Source organism: Ixodes scapularis, unplaced genomic scaffold, assembly GCF_016920785.2.
Source record: "Ixodes scapularis isolate PalLabHiFi unplaced genomic scaffold, ASM1692078v2 PGA_scaffold45__5_contigs__length_3442486, whole genome shotgun sequence".
Lineage (NCBI taxonomy): Eukaryota > Metazoa > Arthropoda > Arachnida > Ixodida > Ixodidae > Ixodes > Ixodes scapularis.
In genome coordinates, this window is record NW_024609874.1 from 123,495 (window position 1) to 143,657 (window position 20,163).

The 20,163-nt window shown below is 48.4% G+C and overlaps 1 pseudogene; it reads right to left on the reverse strand.

Annotated features, from left to right (window-relative positions):
- Positions 1-20,163, reverse strand: part of LOC115330168 — a 192,141-nt pseudogene that overhangs the window by 42,140 nt on the left and 129,838 nt on the right.

Consider the following 20,163-nt stretch of genomic DNA (forward strand, 5'->3'; position numbering starts at 1 on the left):
TCGTGCTTGACGTTTGCGCGAGCGATGTCTTCAGCCACGAGAAGGGAGCGACGGCTCGGCGACGTCTTCGTGCAAATCGGCTTGGTGGTCGAGCGTGTCGTACGGGATGAATGCCAATTCTTTTGATCAGTCCCGAATTTTTCTTTTAAAGGTATACAGAATTCGCCGGTACCGCGAACGACAGTTGTGAAATAGAGGTCTTACGCCCGTCGTCCGCTGTCATCGCCGTCCCCGCGAGTCCCACGATACGCAAAACGACGAACGCACAGAATGCTTCCGGTTGTCTGTGGAACTTTTTTTTTCAATCAACGTATTTACAGCTTTTTAGAAGCCACAAAAAATGGGTTTCATATTTTTTTCTATTTTTAACATTGAGTGCGTGCCTCCAGTGACCCACGACTTTGATTAAATTTGGTGGTCGCATCGATACCTTAGGAAACGGCCCGTGACCGCGGAAAAGAGAGTGAGCGAGACTCGAACCGGCCAGTTCTTGATCGGCGGTTTTCGGGCGGAAAGAAACCGAATTTCGAGCCGCAAATTTTGTTCTGGGTAGTTGAGCTTTCATATGTCACGTACAACTAAAAACCTCGGCGAGCATAAATACCCTGTCAGTGTCCCTTTAATATGCCGTGATCGACAAGTTAGTAAAAAAAAGTCGCCAAATGATTTCATCTTTCCATCTTTCATGCCAACACCTTGAAAAGAAACGCGATCTAAAAGCGGATCCGTGCTCGCGATTTCGCATGCGAAGACTGCTACTTCGCTTGTTCCATCGTGAGGCTCCATGACTTACCGAAAAAAAAAAAAAAAAAAAAAAAAAAAAAAACGCCGAAAGAAACTCCGTTACCAAAGCACGTATCAAAGGCGGAGGAGCCTAATAGAAGGCGAGGTCAGTTTCCTTCGCCCTTCCGCCTCCGAGGTCATGAGGAGCGTTTCACCTACCGGTGGACTGCAAACGACGCCACGAGACAACTGGGCCAATTCAATACAATGCGAATGTCACGTCACCACAGAGGGAAAGGTGGGGCCACACCTGCGGCGCGTAGTGACGTCACACGTGAGATGTGCTGGATTGGGCGGTGTGGCTCGAAACCTGCCCCCCCCCCCCCCCCCCCCCCCCCCGCGGGTCGTCTCACTGTGCCGCAGAGTACCTCTCTTCAGCCCTACGTTGATGGTGCGGCGGAAGCTCCGTGCTCGCTGGACCAGACGTACGTACGTCGGTCATCTTCGCCTCGTGTCACGTTTCTTTCCATTCCCACGTAGCTTCCAGTGCACTGTCAGCCCAGGGTGAACGGAGTCGCACGGGGGCGACGAGCTCACGAAAGGGCAGGTCTGCGTACTTCCGCTCCCATCTTAGTGCGCCCAGATTCCAAGTGTTGCCAGCTGCTCAATCGGGATCACGTGTTCCATGAGTCGCGTTTGCAATACCAGCTGCGAGGTCGTGAGGGGAGCTATGATTGTCTGCAAACGTCTCTTCCTCTCCGCCCGTTTTTCCTTTTGCCACGCGACGACGCAACGCATGCGAACTTGCAACGCAGCGGTACAGGAGGCGTCCGCCATTAATTTGCACGCACTCTCCTTGGTTCGAGTTGTTCCCCTCTGAAATCTAGGCTCTCTAGCCCATCTGGGGCATACCTGGCTCACCCTCTCGGGACTCGACGGCGCAAGAGGGATTCGAGGGGCGCCGGAAAGCGCGGCCTTTGGGGCTCGAAACGGAAAAGTAGTCCTCAGGGTGCTCGACCTCGCGGATCGCTTAATCATTCAGAGGGCGCCGGCACGCGAACGACATCGCTCGGCGTCGCGTGTTCCCGAAAGCTCAGGGCTCGCGCGATAACTGCACTTCGCCACTCGAATGGTGCGCATTACATCTCCATTCCTGCGTTTCACATTTTTGATACCAGGCCACGTACGCTTTCGCTGCGCGTTTGGACAGGTGCGAGATCCCCGTCTCTAAATGTCGCGTCTTTGCCGCTAGACGGAGTCTCCTCCTCTGGAGTTGCACATAGAGCGAGACTAATACGTGATACGTTACAAGTAACGCGTTACTTTTTGAATGGCTGCACGATGAAATGCTTTAAGAAAATACCAATAAACAGCGCGCTGTATCTTGTACAGTCCTCCTCGCCCCCGCAGCATCGACCACGTGTCAACGAAGAGTGCGAGAGAAGATTCTGTAGTTGCAAGCCTCCCCTCCCCCGCTCGCCCGTGTTTCCTCCTTCGCCTCTGTCGTTTGCTATAACTGCTTCTGTACATACCGCTTCCGGAATCCCTTTCGGCACAGGGGAAACGCTGCACGCTTTGCAGAAGGTCTATTGACCCCTGCGGAATGTGTAGATAGTGGACGTGCGGAAAAAGGTAGACCTGCTTTCGAGTAAGTGCATTGTTCTAGAAACCGAAACGATTAAAAAACGCGCAGTTTCTGCGACGAAATTCTCGAAGATGGCAAATGACTGAGTTATGAAGCACCGCGATCCGGTGTCTCTCAGCACTGTCAATGAGATAAAAACAAAACTACCATCTCGTTAGGCGCCATCTTGCGTCCATAAGCTTCGAAAACGTTAAAAACAAACTGACCGCAAACAAAATACGTCGTTTATTCTGTCAGCGTACCCGTTACGTTTCTTTAAAGCAATTAGATGGCAAACGCCGAGCCACTGCACGGAGATTGCGGCGACGGAAGGGCCATAAAACGCAGCGGTGGCCGGCAATGCTTGTCTTGGAGGCGGCGCAGCGCTGGGCGATGCCCCATCGAGGGGTACGCCCGTCACGTCTCTTTTCGGAGAGGATGCGGAAAGTGCAAACGGTTTCTCCGCGCCGGGAGGCACCAAAGTGCCCCGACAGGTGATATGAGCCGAACATTCAATGTGTTTTGGAATGCTCGAGAAATATATCGTTAATGTTCCAACCGCGCATTCGGAATCGGGGTCACTGAAGTGTCTGATAAGGCGGTCGCAGCGGTTAAAGTTTTAACGTGCCAACGTGAAATTCAGAAATATTTAGCGGCTCGCGCGCTCGTAGCTAGATGTACGCACTACATGATGACAGTAGGAACGTTCGTTTATATCATTATATAAACTGTCGTTTTACAAGACACGTACACTGCACGGCAGCGTTAGCAGAACACGACATTCTTTCCCATCTTACTTCGAGAGAGCACTCGGTGCCATCCAAATATAACACTAGGGTTACCACTCCGAATGAGCACTTTCAATCGCTAGAGTAGTTTTGATGGCAGTCCTTTCATATTGAGAAACAAAGAGCAAAGAAAACAGGCTTATTCTCAATAAACGTGTCGTGGAGTGTACATTGTAAATGTTCAGTCGTAGTATCGTACCTTCAGGCGCCCATGCTTCAGCTCACATGCCCACATTGGTCTCGAAATAGCCGATCTCTAAATACGGATCCAAGTTCTCCATCACCTCGATGTAACATGTAAACACGAGCGAATGAATAGATATACAAGTTTTCGCAAATTTACCTTTGCATTCCCAAAACATTACTTGTAATGCTGCAGACCTACAAAACTTGAAGTGATTTTAGTACACACAGAACAACAGACATCTGGTCAATTCACCTTTTCTCCTAAATGTTTTTTTTAATGTTGTTTGTAAGTAACATTGGACATTTGTATCACCAATTTAAGTCGAACGACTGAGAGCAGTTACGATTTGGGAGAAGGAACAGGTGCATTTCGAATTTCGTACGCTAGAGAAAGGTGTAACCGGATTTGCAATATTTGCGCCCGTTGTTGTTCTCCTGTAGTTCTGAGACCAGTGGTGCACATCATCATACCTCGCGTCGCCTTTGGTGTGAAAGGACGAGCGATCTGTTTTGAATCTGCATTGCGACGCTCCACTGCTAAGCGCCACTATACTCGCTCTCGCGTCAGGGGGCGGTGCACATTTATTGAGGCGCACGTGGCGCCGAAGAAAATAAATCATTCTTGAGTTGTGGCTCCTGGGCAACGCCGGACATTCGAAAGGGTTAAACACTGGATATCAAATTTCTGGAGAAAAGCCAGCAACTGACAACGGGTGGAGCGTGGCCTATCATGATCAGGCTTCGTGACTGGGCGTTCTGATCGGCTCATACCGCAACCTCGTTGATTGAAGAGCGATAATGAGGCGCTCACCACGCCCTGCGTTTCTTACGATCTCAGTGAGTATGGAGTCTCACTAGTCCATGAGTGCATATGGCGGAAAACCGATGGAGAGGAGGACGCCATGCTCTGAGCAGAATTATTAGCGAGGAGACACAAATACATTTATCTCTCCTCAGTGTTCAAACGAGAAACGGAGAGCGCCGACGTTCGGCGTTCATACGTTGAGCGCAGCGAATGCGGCATAGAGCAGAACGCGGGCGTTTCATTTTCCGGCGAGCAGGAGTTCGATATCTGCGACCAATCAGTATCTGTGTGCGCCGCGCTGCACCGCGTTTGTATACGTTCGACGTCGGAGTATAAAGGCTCATTCACGCAGTTGCGTTGACCGCGTTGCACCGCGTTGCGTCGTGCAGCACAGCGACTCGCCATTGGCTCGTCGTAAGTGTCGCCATAGCAACAGCTCGACGCAAGCAGTCTTAACGAGGCGCGAGTGGTTGCAGTCGCTCTGGAGCGCAAATGTGTGGACGAGCCTTTACGGAGCCTTAAGAGTGAGTAGAGTCATATATCCTCCTATATGCTCACAAAGCCTGGCAGGTCGCAACGAGTAGCAACCGCCAAACTGAAAAAGGTGGAGCGGCACACGACGACGAGAGAGAAGTGCCACGTGACTTGCGCCCCGCTGCGGCGAGACGCCGAAACAGACTTCTCCCGAACGAACAAGCGTGTTTTGGGTCCTCGCCGCGGCAAACGCTGTGCGCTGACGTCCAGGTTCCCCGAGAAATGGCTCTTTGACGCTCTGTGGTACCAGATCCTCGCGCTCCAAATCTGCGACCGCACGCACTCTATGGCTCCGTCTTCGAACTGCCAGGCTTTGTGAGTATAGAGCAGGCTATGGTAGAGACAAAGGCTTTGCCTCTGCGGACTAATCATTACACTTGGAGCTCGGCGTTCTGGCGTCTCCGCGCACTCCCGTCTCGTCCTCTCCCTCAATTTCTGGCCGTATTCGCGACTCCAGCGACCTATAGGGCGCGTCACCACCAAACAAACATGGCGGCTGGGTCCAGGTCGTGTCGGCTTGGCCGGGCCGCCTGAACGGGTGGCGCATTCAATTTAACAGATTTCTTTTTGTTTAATGCCCAATTTTATAGGTATTTGAACTGAGACGGTTATGTGTAGTGGGTGCACATAAACGTGCAGAGCATAGTTTTGTTTTCCCGGTGTTTTTGTTATTTTCTTGTCAAACTTTCGTTTCGGAGATTTTGTTTAAAACCGAAACTATGTGCTCCGGAGAGACGGCAATAGACTCTCATCAGTTTTGATCAGCTAAGGAAACCGGCAATGAGTACAGAATTGTTCCACCGGGAGTAATTTTCAGCTAACCCGAATGCCTCGGCCATCCGACTTATCTGTCCGCTAAATCGAGCTTTTGTGCGTATCCGCGTTTAAGAAACAGCTCGAGTCGTCCGCTCAGTCAACAATACAGGCTGCAGGAAAATTGCGAAAATTAAGCAAGCGCTTCTTGAGCCAAGGAGCATGTTAACCCGCTGGCGCCCCACTAAGCAGCTGAAACTCGTATTTCAATCCAGGGTTTATTAGCAATCGAGAAGTCATTTTGGCGAGCGGGTAATATATTATATTACGTGCTATGTCCCACTAAAGCGATATTAGTATATTCTTCGGGTTGAAATATGAGCTTAGTTGACTAGCTATTAGGCGAAGTGCTGAATTTAAGTGTATTTGGCAGTCAGAGAACTACTGCTTAAACTTAGCCAGATGGTTCTAGCCGGTAGCACGGAGACAAATGCGAACAAACTGAAGAGAGTCATCACCGGAGATTCACGCAGAACCTCTCTGCATTGAAGTTGACTTTGAATCCTGAACGAAGAAATTGAGTATTTTTGTCGCCAGACAACCTGAGCAATGTAGACGTATGTTGCTGCTGTCTTCGACGGGGCTATAATATAAATATTGGAGGCCCGATAGATCATAATGCCGTGACAGCTTCTAACTTTACGAGACGCGTCCCCCAACTTTTGAAAGCAGACAATTTCCCTCATTAATCGTATGCAGCGAGCAGGTTTTCCGGTATCAAGTAATTGCGAAATCAGCCGAACTCCTTCAGTGTGGTCCAGAGGCTTTTTCGGCGAAAAGCAGCCAAGGTGAATAGCCAACGCACCGACCGACGTGGGTGGCTCGAGCTTGAAGCTAACACAACCAAACTCAAGAAAAGCAGCTATTGAACCTTCCCATTCACTTGACTGCTACATTGGTGTTCCCTCCAGTGAAACACCTCGTCTGTCGTCCTCAGTCCATTGTTCTATATCCTCATAAAGGAACCACCTATCAGTTATCAAGTAGTCGTCACTTTGACTGCGATTCGAAACAGACAAGAAATCAAAACGTTTTACCGAGATTCCTCCCCATCCAGGAAATCGAAAGCACGCGACAGTGTGTTATGGAGTAAACGGGCTTTCAAGCACGAGGTGGAAGGAAACAATCTACTGAGGCCTCACCAGACTTATGAACACTCAGGCAAACTTAAGAAATCTTCGGACCTTCGCAAAATTACATTGTTCGCCACCGCGCCGACAACACATGTCCGCAAAAGCCACCACAGACGCGGAGAGGCGCGGAGCGACCTGGTCCGGCTGGTTCCCGGTTTTCCCGCTTGGTGGCGGCCGTTTTGCTGGAGTCGCGAATACTACGCCGGGAGTCACTCGAACCCCCGATCGCCGGTTTTTCTCTAGACGAGTCAACCAATGAGAAGAGCGGTCACTAAGTCCGTAGTCTCGGCGGAAAATTAGAATCCACCCCTTCTCAGCGTGACCGTCGAGAAGCAAGACCGATCGCCCTTCTCGTCGGTTGAGCCGATTAAAATAAGACCAACGATTCGTATTCCGAATGTATCGCTGTGCAGTATTCTGCCGCGCACTTCGAGCTTGACAGCACTTTAAGTGCGACAGCAGCCGACGCTACGACCCGATAGGGCTAATGGAGCAGCGCCGAAAGTGCAACGTCATGGCGCTCATATCGCCTTTGTGCGTCTGTTATCATCGACTAAACCAATCACGCACGCTCAATGCACCGTGATCCAACGCTTTTTTTTTTTCTGCGCGTAGTTGGTTGAGTTGACGCTGCTTCAGAACTTCGCAAAAATCGGCCTCCGGTTGCAGAAAGCGATTCTACCCTCGTCGCCTTCTGCGCTCTGCCATCTTTGTCTGCTGGACTGTGAAACGCCTTCTGAACATCCGCTGTAGCTCTCTTGTGCGGCATATCAGACGGTTCGCACCTCAGTGAAACTCGGCATTTTTTTTTGCCCGGAGGGTAAGCGGTGGAGAGGTCTCCTTTTGCGCTTTTGTAACTCACCCACACGACGACGGAGATTTCAGATCCTGATCGACTCCTCTTTCGAACTCCCTCGATTGACGCGCACCGGACTTAAGTCTGCGGAGCCGTGCGGCCGATGCGGCATTTGCGGGTCCAAGGAAGCGCAAGCGCGGGGGTCAAAGTACACAGACCCTGCTGCCGTCTTCTGGCCTCCGAGCCCGTCCTTTGTCTCGCTCTGGATTCGATTTGCTCCTCATTCGCTCGGCCCTTGCTATACGCGAAGCCCTGCTGAATCTATTCTGTCGCTCGAGCGAAGGCGCCGATTCGCGCCCTCTGTGGGCCGACAGACCGGAGCTGTGGCCACGGCCGGTCCAACACTTTATTGGAAGCGGGCGGGGCTTGCCTATTTCGGTGACTCTGCGGTACGTCGGGCGACTGGACCACGACCAAACTAAACGAGTGAACGGCAACGGAATCCATTATTCTCTCCGCCCCTGTGTGTCTGTATCTGGGTGCGTGCCTGCGTGTGTGCGTTTGTTTTTGCATGCGAGTGTGCGTGCATGCGTTTGTGCCTATATATGTGTGTGTTTGTGCGCATGTATGTGGTTGTGTATATTTCCGGCGCGTTTCTGTGGGCATGTGTGTTTGTGTGTATGTCCGTATCTGAGAAGGACGGTAAAGCCCACATTTAAAGCCGGCAATTGTTTTATTTTTTTTTTCGGGTTCATTTCTACGTTTGTGCAGCATGGAGTCTCGAGAAGTATTTCTGAAGCCAATAATGTTTATAAAATTTGAGATAAAAATGAGGCTACAAGGGCGCCATTCACTTACTTTTGTTAAGCATGCAAAGCGTGAAGGGTAAACCCATTGATTTAATATACAAATATGTGACATGGGCAAGAAATGCTCAATCAAGTAAAACAAAGAGTTTCCGAAGCAACTGAAGTTTGCAAGCTACCAAGTATGCAAGACGAGAGAAAAAAAATTAAAATACGCACAAGGCTAATCGGTCAAGAGATGACCGCTACACGCATAGAACAACGTGGCCGTACGTGCACATAAAGAAATTACATCACCCTCACAAAAACCGCATAAAAGCCCATAAGCGCAGCGATGACTGCCGAGGCTCGAACTGAATCACCGCGATACACCAGGACGAATTGAAGATATAAATCGACCAAACCTGGAAGGTTTCGCCCGGGCTTGATCAATCCATGTTTAATGTAGTCACGTATACAGTCAATCCATGCCGTTGGTTCAGGGCTCTAAGGAACAAAGAGAGACATGGACACACCGGACACATCTCGGTGAATATCGTCGATTTAAATTTCGTAATGCCGTTTATAGTATAATGCGGAGATATGCCCGAAAGGCCACAGAACTACATAGCTCAAGCCAAGTCCGATAATATTCCACCTTATTCGCCGCGTAGACCCAACTTTACCATGCACACGAGGCTATCACAATGTTCTGTTATTAAGCGCTATAACCACTCAAGGCTGAAGAAAAAGCAGAGCTTGTCCCGGGCACCTTCTGATCGCAGTCGATAAGGGTGCAGCCGATAAGAATGCAGAAGAAGGAGGTTGATCATATGGTGGTTATGTTTTTCTGGAAATCGATGATGAGCGGTTCCAAAAAACGGAGGTGTCCAGAAGAAATTGCTCATTTCAGGGACTAAGATGGCGACCCTATGGGGGGCTTGGCGCTACTTTCCCAGAATCCAGTGACTTCATTCACACTCAGATCTTTTTTGGCCGCCAAGCGCTTGTCGATCGTGTGGGCAGCGCGTGTAATTGCAAGCTTGCCAGGTAGAGACAATTGCAAGCATGGCGTCCACACTGATGCCCCATGGGTACAAGCAGGGTGCGCGAGAGCATAGCTTTGGCAAGCTTGCAGTTGCACTGGTTTGCCCGCGCGAGCAGTGACATGGCGGCGCCCACTTGCCTTGTTTGCAATCGCTTATACACCTTATCCACATGGGGGCAGCCATCTTGAATGTCGTCACTTCTGGTATGCGTTAAAACATCGTTTTGATCTCCCGACTCCACTGGAAGGTGTTTACGAAAAATGCGTGATTGCGACACATTCTTGTTTTGCCTCACCTATTGTTTCTCGCAAAGTTCAGGTTTAAATGTCTTATTATTTTTACGTCCCGCATACCAGATACGGAACCCACGAGACTGAACCCACGTGACTGAACCCACGTGACGAAAGGAAACGGAACGAAAGGAAATATTCCCCCGCACAGACACCGGTAGTGACGTCATTTTCTGTCCCTTTTTGAAAATAACGAGAGAGCGCGTGCATAACTTTGATAGGCTCTGAAGATGCGCGAGAGCGGAGATTTAGAAAGCTATAGATATGACGTCACGCTCTGGGGGAGGAGGGGCTTCAGCGGTCTTTGAAAATGATTTTATGCAGCCTCCGGCCACTCAGTCAAAAAATAATCTCAATATTCGTGAGTCCAAATGAAGACGACATAATGTGTTTATTGTTGTTGTTTTTCTCAAATACAGAACCGCTTCAGTTTCCCTCTAAGCTTTCAGTGGCCGGGCAATATCGGATCGGCAGGATTGCATCGACGGACTTTCTCGACCCCGAGTCAGCCACATGCAGACACTTTTGCCACTGACCCGCGTGCAAATCGAAACTTGGCTGTGTCGCTGCGGGCCTCTCAGCAGCTCCGTTGTTTACGAGGCCGACAAGCAGCCGGGCCCGCTTCTGTCCCCGGCCACAATACGGACACTTCCGGCGTGGCTTTATTTAAAGCCCGCGACCTCCTATCGGTTTTGTTTGGAGAAGAGACGCTGCTGCTCCTGTCCCACTTTCCCCGTCCCCCCCCCCCTCCCCCTCTTTTTCCTCTGCCGACTGGAACGCACATCTCATGGCGCCCGGCCCGCGCCGTTATTTGCAGTTATATTTTTTAATACCAGGTGCGTGGGGGCGCGGGAGAGTCCCATCATTTCATCGGGCCGTCGGTTTGCTTTTTTGCGGTATAGTTTGTTGCACCTCGCGTGGCGCAGGAGCTCGACTTCAGACGTCCTTTAAAGGGATACTACAACGAAATTTCGGCGCTCATTTTTTTGGTCTATATGTGTTCAAAAAAGCAGCATCACATCGAACATACCAATATCTTGTTAAAAAAGTCACGAAAAGGAATTTGAAAACGAATTAAACGATTAGCAAAGAGCACCTGGTGGATGTCGCTAACGCCTCGCTTGTAATGCCCGTCTAGGAACCTTGACAGCTAGTGACGGAGGTTGCCTCGCCTCCGGCCACGACGAGAGAAGAGGGGCAGGAGGAACTCCCCTCGTCCCTAGAATGCCTTTTGTGTGTCGCAGAAGTCGCTATTGTCTCCTACAAGATTACAGAAGATTAACCCGTCACTCAAAATCCGTACAAAAGCAGCCGCTTCAGTGGCTGGAACGACTAGGCCATCCTCTCGACGTCAGCCTCGCCGTAACTTTGCTCGTCTTGAGACGACCTACGTCACGATTGCGTTGGATGTCACGTGGTCTCCGCGGGGCCTTCTCCAAGCGCTTGCCAGAGTGGGCCGTTTATAACGAAAAATACAGCAACCAGGCTCAAAATACAAACGTGCGATTGTCATTTACGGATATTGTCGATCATATTCAACCTATTTTTGAACACGACGGGAATATTTCAAATTTCGTTGAAGTATCCCCTTAAAGGGCGCAGTTGACCGGCTCAAGCATGAGCCAGGTGGGAAGGCGGTGTAAAGCAGTGGTCATACTACAAATAAATCAAACAAGAAACAAGTCTGCGGACACAGTCTAAGGCAGTCCTTGTATCACATTGGTCATACTCTCTGCAGACGTGTTCGAAGCGTGTAGGAAGCGCTTCGAACATGTTCGAGGCCTGTCCGCAGCCTGCAGCGTTTATGGTGTACGAGCCTGCGGCTTAAAAGTGCCATGAAACGATTGTTAAACTTTTTCCTCCTCAGCTTTCTTCCTCAACTCACAAATCGCGCAGGTACCAAACAGTTCAAGAAGAGGGGAAGGAGGAATTCGCTCTTGCTCGAACCCTCGTTTCTGTACCCGGACATTACCGTCCTACCTCTAGAAGATTAGCCCGTCGCTCAAAATTCAAACAAAAGTTACTGTTCCCACCCCGTTCACCTCTGAGCTCACAGTACTGTGGAAGGCACGTGCTCGTTGGGACACCAACTGTTCTATCTTTTTCCACGCGATCACGTCCCTCGCGCATACCCACGCGCAGAGAACGGGGTCAGGTGATGAAAGGCAGGCGGCTGATTGGTCCGGCAAGCGAGTAGCTCCCACCGCACTGTCAGCTTAGGGGTGAAGGGAATATAATGAGGTCGGGTGTCGTGTGACGTGTGTTGGGGCCGCGTGACGTACCGCGGATGTATCACAGTGAAAAGACAGATAGCTTTGGAAGGGAAGGAGGTACGAAACAGACCGCTATGTTTTCAAATTTTCGTAACGAAAACCACGTTTGTGACTTTCTACCTTCTTTCTTCTGACCCGCTAAACAATATGCTATTCGTAAAACCCCAATCTAATCTCATTCATTGTAGTCCAAAATTCGTATCATGGCCCCTTTATAACACCTAACCGAAGTACTCCACATTTGAAATAAAATTTTGTCAACTTCGTTTTAAGATGCTTTAAAACTCCACTCTAAAAGATTTGGCAGTCCCGCGTTAATTCACAGTATAATCATAGCGATAGCTGCAACAAGTCATGGCAAAGTCGTCGGATATCGGCGTCGCTTTCACGCACCCTGGGGTGCGTGAATAAAAGCGTTCGTAACAAAATAAACGTGTGACCATTTTTTTCCGAACGATTTTTTTACTTCCAGACCGGGTGAAAGCCCCTTTGCCGGCACGGGTTTTTGCATAGCCTCCTCTATACTGAGAAAGCCTGACAGATCGCCACGAGACGCGGCCGCCGAAAGTGAGAAGGTAGAGCGGCAGACAACGGATGACAGGAGAGCCACGTGACTAGCGGCCCGCTGCGGCGAGGCGCCGAAACACACTTCTCCCGAGCGAACAAGTGTGTTTCGAGTCCTCGCCGGTGCAAATGCCGTGCGTTGAATACCAGGTTCCCCCAGAGTTCCTCGATATGCTCCCCCGCAGGAAGAGCAGAGTTGCGCATTTGTTTTCCCCGCGCCGCCACGCCGCTATTCGCCCAGATCCATCACGTGAGGAGCAAAGGATCCGGCGCCGTGCAAGAAAGCCACCTTTACGGTCGCTCCGCTGACGTTGATCGCGCCCCGGCGTATGTTCCCCTGCTTTCGCCTCCTTCGCCTCTTTTCCTGTTTTCCACGCGCGGCGGCGCGCGCCGCCCCGCTATTCGCCAAATTTAGTCACGTGAGGAGCAAAGCATCCAGGGCGTGCAGGAAAGCCGGCGCTACGGCCACCCGCCGAGGCTGAATGCTCAACTTTGCTACCGTAGGTAGCTATATACAGGAACTCTAGGTTTCCCGAGAAATGCTCTCTGCTACCAGATCCTCGCGCTCCTATTCTGCGAGCAGGCCTCCCTGGCTCCGTTGTTGGACAGAGAGGCTTTGTGAGTATAGAGGAGGCTTTGGTTTTTGGCACTGACATTGCCACAATGGCACTTTGTTGTAGGCTAGTCTCTTTCTTTTCTTTTTTTTTTTTTCTAAAGAGTGCGTAAAGTGGGGCATTGGGCGCTACAAAAACCCTAAGTATATAGCGGGTTGTTAACGCTCTGTTATAACGCCTTCTCTTTAGAAGCAGCGGACCCAGGTTCGATTCCCCCGGGCAGCGCGATCTTTTTCAAGGACTTGGCGATGGTCAGCGGTATCTTTCCAAAACAATCGGGTGATTCTCGTTTTACTCGAATCACGCGACCCCACCATGAAAGTCACCAGATTCCATAGATGGAGTCCGGCGACTCCCAAAAAGGAATCACTGGATTCCGGAGCAGCCACTGGATTCCGGCGCCTTTATTGTGCGCGATTGATTTAGTCGGTGATAGGAAACCTACAAAGACGATTATCGCAGCGACATTGCACTTTTGGTGCTGTTTGGTTGGATGCATTGAATCGTAGCGTCGGTCGCGGTCGAACTTAAAAACCGAAGACCAGTTCACGCTTTCCACTTTTCCCTTGTTTCCTTCTCTTTCCCCTTCTACCCCGTCCACCGTTGCCTGTTTCCTCCTCCCCATGCTGAGGAGGATCTTCTGCCCTGCAGAATCTCAAGCCTGGTAGTCGGCCTTTAGATTGAAACGGACAGTCCGCAGGCGACTGTCGGCGCGCGCCGCTGGATCCTGACGAAGCCTACGTCCCCACGTGTCCTCACGACATTAGGGGTTGAATCATAACGTACAAAGGCATAGCGCAGCGGACGCATGACGCCGCAACTTCAGACAAAAAAAAATCATAAACGCGAGAAACCGCCTCGATCCCCTCGCGACTAACTTCAATTATCCCGAGGGGCTCCTAAAAATCCGTGAGTACTGAGATTTCAAGGCCCGACACCCACGTACTAAGGAACCCGAACCCGTGGATAACTAAAACGTGCTCGTAACACAATCTTCCCTCGAATAAATTTAAACGTGTCTCACGGCCGGCTGCCCGTCACCGCGGCCTCTCACGGCTGCCCACAACCAAGCATAGAAAATCAGCACGCACGCATAATAGGCATATCATGCAATCTGTGTTCCTCGGATTTATCAAAATATTCCAAGCAAGTTTAATTTTTTTTAATAACTTTCCTTCGCCAACTTGAGAACGAGGAATCACATGGACGGTTTTTTCTCAGTATTTTTTTTTCGGCCTTTCGTTTTGCGTCTTGTATCTCGTCTAGATTTTCTATAGCTGATCCTCGGTGATCAGTTAGCGTACCTTGGAAAGTAACAAAAAAAAAAAAAAACACCGTATTTCTAAAGCGTTTTCTTATTCTGCTTACCAGCAACACACTTAGTTACTTTTGGAGTGAAATACGATTCACGGTACTCCTTTTACAGTCTCTTGCTCCATGCCTGATGTGAGTATACCTTCAGACGAACGAACCATCGTGCTGGTCGCGGTGGCTCGGCGGCTGCCCGCACCTCGCCCCAGGGCGAGATCTCTGGTGACCTTCTGCCCGTGACGTGTGGAGAGCATGGCATAAACGGGTCATTAGTCCCGCAAGACCGATGGACAGCCCGCGGGTCACATCGAGTGGACGGCACCAAGTGGCCGGGCGCCAGATACTCCAGCCGCCATTCCCCACAAATGGTGGGGTAGGCGCGTTAAACTCTCATCTGTTCGCATTTCATTCGTTTCAGGTTAAGTACTCGAAGAACGTGAGAAAGAAAATTTTTTCATTAGTTTTCTTCTAAGCATCACAGGACATACAGCGTTGACTCAATGACGGCATCAAAACATATAGTCATTCTACAGGGTGCCTCAAATAGCGGCGAGGCTTTTTAAATTGACCGCATAAATCGGTTTCTTAACCTACCGCGCTAAAACCCTGTGGAGCGTCGCCCACGTGCATTTTTTCTATAAAATATGCACCACCTGCGCCATTTTAGAATCGGTGAATCACCCTACCCCTTCCAAGCTGGATCCGAAGCACAACCCGATACGATGGCGCGGGGAAAAATATATAACGCATTTTTATGACGAGACCTAGTGTATACAGGGCGCAGCCATGATGGATGCAGGCTCCCTTTCGTTTCATTGAATACGGTTTTCGGCAGCGTGAGCATTACCGCGCTCGAACATGTATCACAACGTCTCGTCGTAGCTCTGTTTCTACTCGTGAACTTCCACTTTCTTTTTATACTAACGCTTTATTTTTGGGCACTGCTCGAGGGACATCCGACATTTCTCTTCTGCCCTCACAGCAGGCAAATAAAACAAAATGACGAATCGTGACGCTGGAACAACGGCATGCCATCTCATATACAAGAAACATGAAACCCAAAGCCCACTAAAAAAAAAAAAAAAGGCACAGGCAAATGGACACAACCCACGCACCTATCGAGACACATGAACACGAAGGAAGAAAAACAGAAAGGCGAAGGACTTTACTGGCGTCCTGGGCTCCTCGTCCGGAAAATCCGGCATGAGCCAAAGCGAGCCCGCGGCCGAGACAGAAGGTGTATCTCCCGTTCTTGATCCTGACAGACGGACCGAGAGGCTTCTTTCGCGTCGCTGGACGAAGCGTGCCGAACATCAATCCAACATGACTTTAGGAAAAAAACAAATACCAGGGAGTTATGGGAGACCAAATGTGTGCAGGATATATACGAACTAACGCGTAAGGAAACAAAGGAAACTCCTATTTCTTTTTTAACGCGGTGTGGTGTTCTTTACTCTATATACGTTTAATACTGTTACAAGAGATTACGTCAAGATGCGAAAGCACGTTATCAGAGCAGCCAAGCAGGACAATGCTAGGTTATTACTGTAGTCGCAGTCGCAGTCGTACTTAACGAATGCCCTCGCAACGGCACTCTAAAGGAAGGCCCCCCGCAGAACGCGAGACAACAAATTACTGTAAACAACACCAGGATGAAGTTTCACTACGATTCTCATGATTCTAACGTTTCACATTCTGATTGTACAATGCTCATGAGTATAACGTTTAACTTGCTGATTGTACAATGTTCGTGAGTATAACGTTTCACTCGCTCATTGTACAATTTTCATGATTGTGACGTTTTACTTGCTCATTGTATGATACTCATGAGTATGACGTTTCACTTGCTCATTGTACAATGTTCATGAGTATAACGTTTCACTTGCTCATTGCACAATCCTCATCAGTAAAACGTTTCACTTGCTCATTGCACAATCCTCATCAGTAAAACGTTTCACTTGCTCATTGTGCAATGTTTATGAGTATGACGTTTCACTTGCTCATATTAAAAAGCTCATAAGTATGAAGTTTCACTTGTTTATTGTACAATGTTCATGAGTATGACGTTATAGTTGCTCATGCCACAGTGCTCATGAGTATGACGTTTCACTTGCTCATTTTACGCTGCCCATGAGTAGGACGTTTCTCTTTATCATTATACAATGCTCATGATTATAACGCACCCTTTGCTCGTTTTACAGTGCTCATAAGTATGACGTTTCACTTGCTCATTGTACAATGCTCATGAGGATGACGTTTCACTTGCTCATTGTACAATGTTCATGAGTATAACGCTCCACTTGCTCATTACACAATTCTCATGAGTAAAACGTTTCACTTGCTCATTGTAGAATGATCATGTGTATAACGTTTCACTTGCTCATTGTGCAATGTTTATGAGTATGACGTTTCACTAGCTTATATAACAAGGCTCATAATTTTGAAGTTTCACTTCTTTAATGTACAATGCTTATGAGTATGACGTCATTGTTGCTCATGCCACAGTGCTCATGGGTATGACGTTTCACTTGCTCATTGTACAATTTTCTTGAGTACGGCGAAGAGTGGTACACAAACACAACGGAGCTACGACAACAGGAGTAACGAATAAATGTTGGTTCACTCATTCTCTCTCTCTCTCTCATGATTATTACACTTCACTTGCTCATGGTGCCTGTGCCACTTGTATCTTTTGGTTTAGTCTTATTCTGACCTTCATCATCCGCTGATATCCTTTTATTTTGCGCCGTGATTGCATGGCTTTGGCAGTGTTCTGCTGCAAAGTGAACTCGTACTTTTTTTAGAGTCATGGTCGTTGCCAAGCGCTTCATTGCGAATGGGTCATTATTTTTATTTTTATAATCGCGTAGTCACTACAAAAAAAGGAGGCTCCTACGTTCCATTGGTTGTTCGTGAATGATCGGTGCTCCGAGTGCATTGCCGGAGAGTCTACGTTCGGGAACCTCCAAGAGTGCTGACAACGAGAAGAGAAACGTTGCCTTCAAAATACAGGACGGATATCATACGAGTGCCCCAAAACAGAATCTTCGACGGAATACCCCGCCAATGCTCCATCACAAAAGACGTCTTGCGCGAAGAGAAAAATGTGAACGTTGTTCGAACGGTTTCTCAGCGTCGATGGAAGTAAAACACCGTTTCCGTGCCGAATTCAGTTTTGCCGAGAGGTTTCTGGAATGCATCACCACGCTTGTATTTTGTTCGAATTTGCTTCCACGTTCATCTTTGTCAACAACCTCCATTAAAATAAGCCCTGGTAGTAAGACACGGCAGGCTAATAACCAAACCCTCACCCCCCTCCCCCAATCCCCATCTTCGAGAGTAGTATTTGTTTTCGCTATGAAAATATTGTTGAAATACAGATTATGTTGAAGAGGGACAGTAAGACGATTGATGTCAATGCTGAATTTTGTTTTCTCTTTGTGCTGTTGTTTTTGTTTTATTACATTCTCGTGTATCATCATCGCGTTCCTTCTCTCGGTTCTGCTTTTAACGAAATTGTCCTTCGGTGTTAGCAGCGACTCGATCGAACCGTTTTCTTGTCGTGGAAAAACCATCGCTTCTCCGTTCTATTCGTGCAAAACATGTGAATCAACGTTACTAAACCACTGAATTGGGAAACTGCCATAGAGATTGCTCTGAAAAAGGGGCCCCGATCTGTCCTCGAGAACCGGACTAATGGCGAACACAACGCCGCCATTTTTCTTGCAGCAGCCACTCGAGGCACTGCACGTGACTTCTATTTTGGCTTTAATCGGCCATTTTTTGGCGCCGAAATAGATACAGCGGAAGAGGTTACAGGGGCGCCACCCCCGTCTCCCTAGCGGACGCACCGCGTCTTATTACGAAAGTTAAAATGAACCTAGGTCGGGACGCGCTACCTAAAAGCACTGCCGAGGCATGGTTGTATAAAAACAATATTAATTGTGCAGAAAACCTTGCAATCTAAAAATTTTAAAAACATCACGCGCTTCTTATTTTGTAGTAAACTCCAATACATTTCACACAAAAGGAGTCTTTTCCGTTTGTTTTTACGCAAAAACATGCTTTCTAAAAGCTGAAGGTGACCACAGTACAGACAAATGATAAAGAGTGGCGCTGTTGTCGTATTTAGCTGGGTCTCGGTGAACGCCAGTGGCCCACGTTTCGACGGCGAGTTTCCGAACTGAATATATTAGTATAACGTTGATGTAAATATATCTAAGAGACACGATAAGAAGAAGTAAGAAATCTTAAAGCACTGATACACTCTCAGAACTCCCTGAGTGTATATGACGCCTGGATAACAAATAAGATTGGTAACCTGCTTCAATGGTAAAGCAGTTTTAGCAAAAAAGGTCAAGGCCTTGTCGCAGTGTTCGTACTCAATCATCGAGCCGCATTAGGGGTCGTATTGAAAAATAGCTTCGGTGGGGGCGCCTAAGTGTTTTTTCTTGATAAATAACAATTGCAAAAGAGCTACAAAGCTGTCCGGATAAAAAAACATAAACATCCAATTAATCAAAAGGAGCAAACGGAAGAATCTGATAAAGCATGGATTAGAGCGAAACAATATCAACCACCGAGGCCGGGGTACTCAAGAAAGTAAAGCGTTCTGAGTCATCCAGCGATGATGCATGGAGCCAGTCGAAAAGGCGATATTTCCTCCTGAAGGATATCCAAATCAATTCGTGTATTGGGACTGAACGTGCCTCTATATGGAACCGTAGACGCGTCGCGTAGGATTCAGAAAGCTTTCCAAAGTCAGAAATAAAAAACAAATCAACAAATTGGTCGTTGTGAATGTTTACGCATCTTCATGAAGTTCCTGAGAAAACAAAATCGTATCTTTCGACCCGGGTAAATCAACTATGCACCGCAAAAAGCTCGAACTTCGTTGCAATGGGACGCTAGCGGCTGGGATAGAGAACGCGCAAGTGTCAAAACAAGACCTGGCCAAATGAAATTTGAGAAAAACGAAATTTCTTTATGAGCCGACGTCCAACTAACCCTAATATCATCAAAAAGTAAGGAAACTGTGGGCGACTGTAGTATCTATTTTAAATTAAAAAAAAAAGGAACGTGTCAGCAACAATTAAGGTATTGTTTTCTTCCTTTGTGAAAAGCTTTTTTTCACTGAAAAAGATGCTAAAGGCACCCAAGTGTTATTTATTGTTGTGACGGTATTAGGCTTAAGTGGACGTCTGCTGAGAGAAATTTTGTGTTTCTCGATTGTATTTTGATCCAGGTAACGTGATGGTCTTAAAATTATGCGTTCTATCCCAGCCGCTGGCCTCACATTCTCAGAAAGATCGAGCTTTCTGCGATGAATAGTTTAATTACCCGAGCAGAAAAACACCGTTCTCTTATATTGGGAACTCACTGTGTACATCGTAGCTTTGTCCTTGAGGTACGACAACATCGGTTAATCACTCTGAAGAAGCGATTTAGTCTGTAAAACTAGAAATCTTGGCCGGCTTGATGAAATCAGCGTCTTAGCTTAGTCTCTGAGAAAGAAAGCCCACGTTAAGCTTGGCGAGCGCGAGCGCCTAAAGGCCCGTTCACACTCTTGCGACCGAGTAAGACCGAGAAAAAAAAATTGGCTTGCTCTTTAGGTTTCTACAGCCTTGATGGAGATGCGCCTCAACGGGTAATCGGTCTCTTAGCTGTAGATGAGAAATTTAGCCAGTGCAGTACAACCGCTAACCTGGGATTTTTAACGTGCATCACGCAGTAGTCATCACACGAACGCGTGCCGGTACGAAACTCATCCAGATCGAAACGGGCGGGAGCGGCGGGGATCGAACCCAGGAGGTTCCCAGCGCAAGCTTTCGCTCCACGCTCCGAGCTGAGACGCGTTAGCCCACTCGGCCACTTC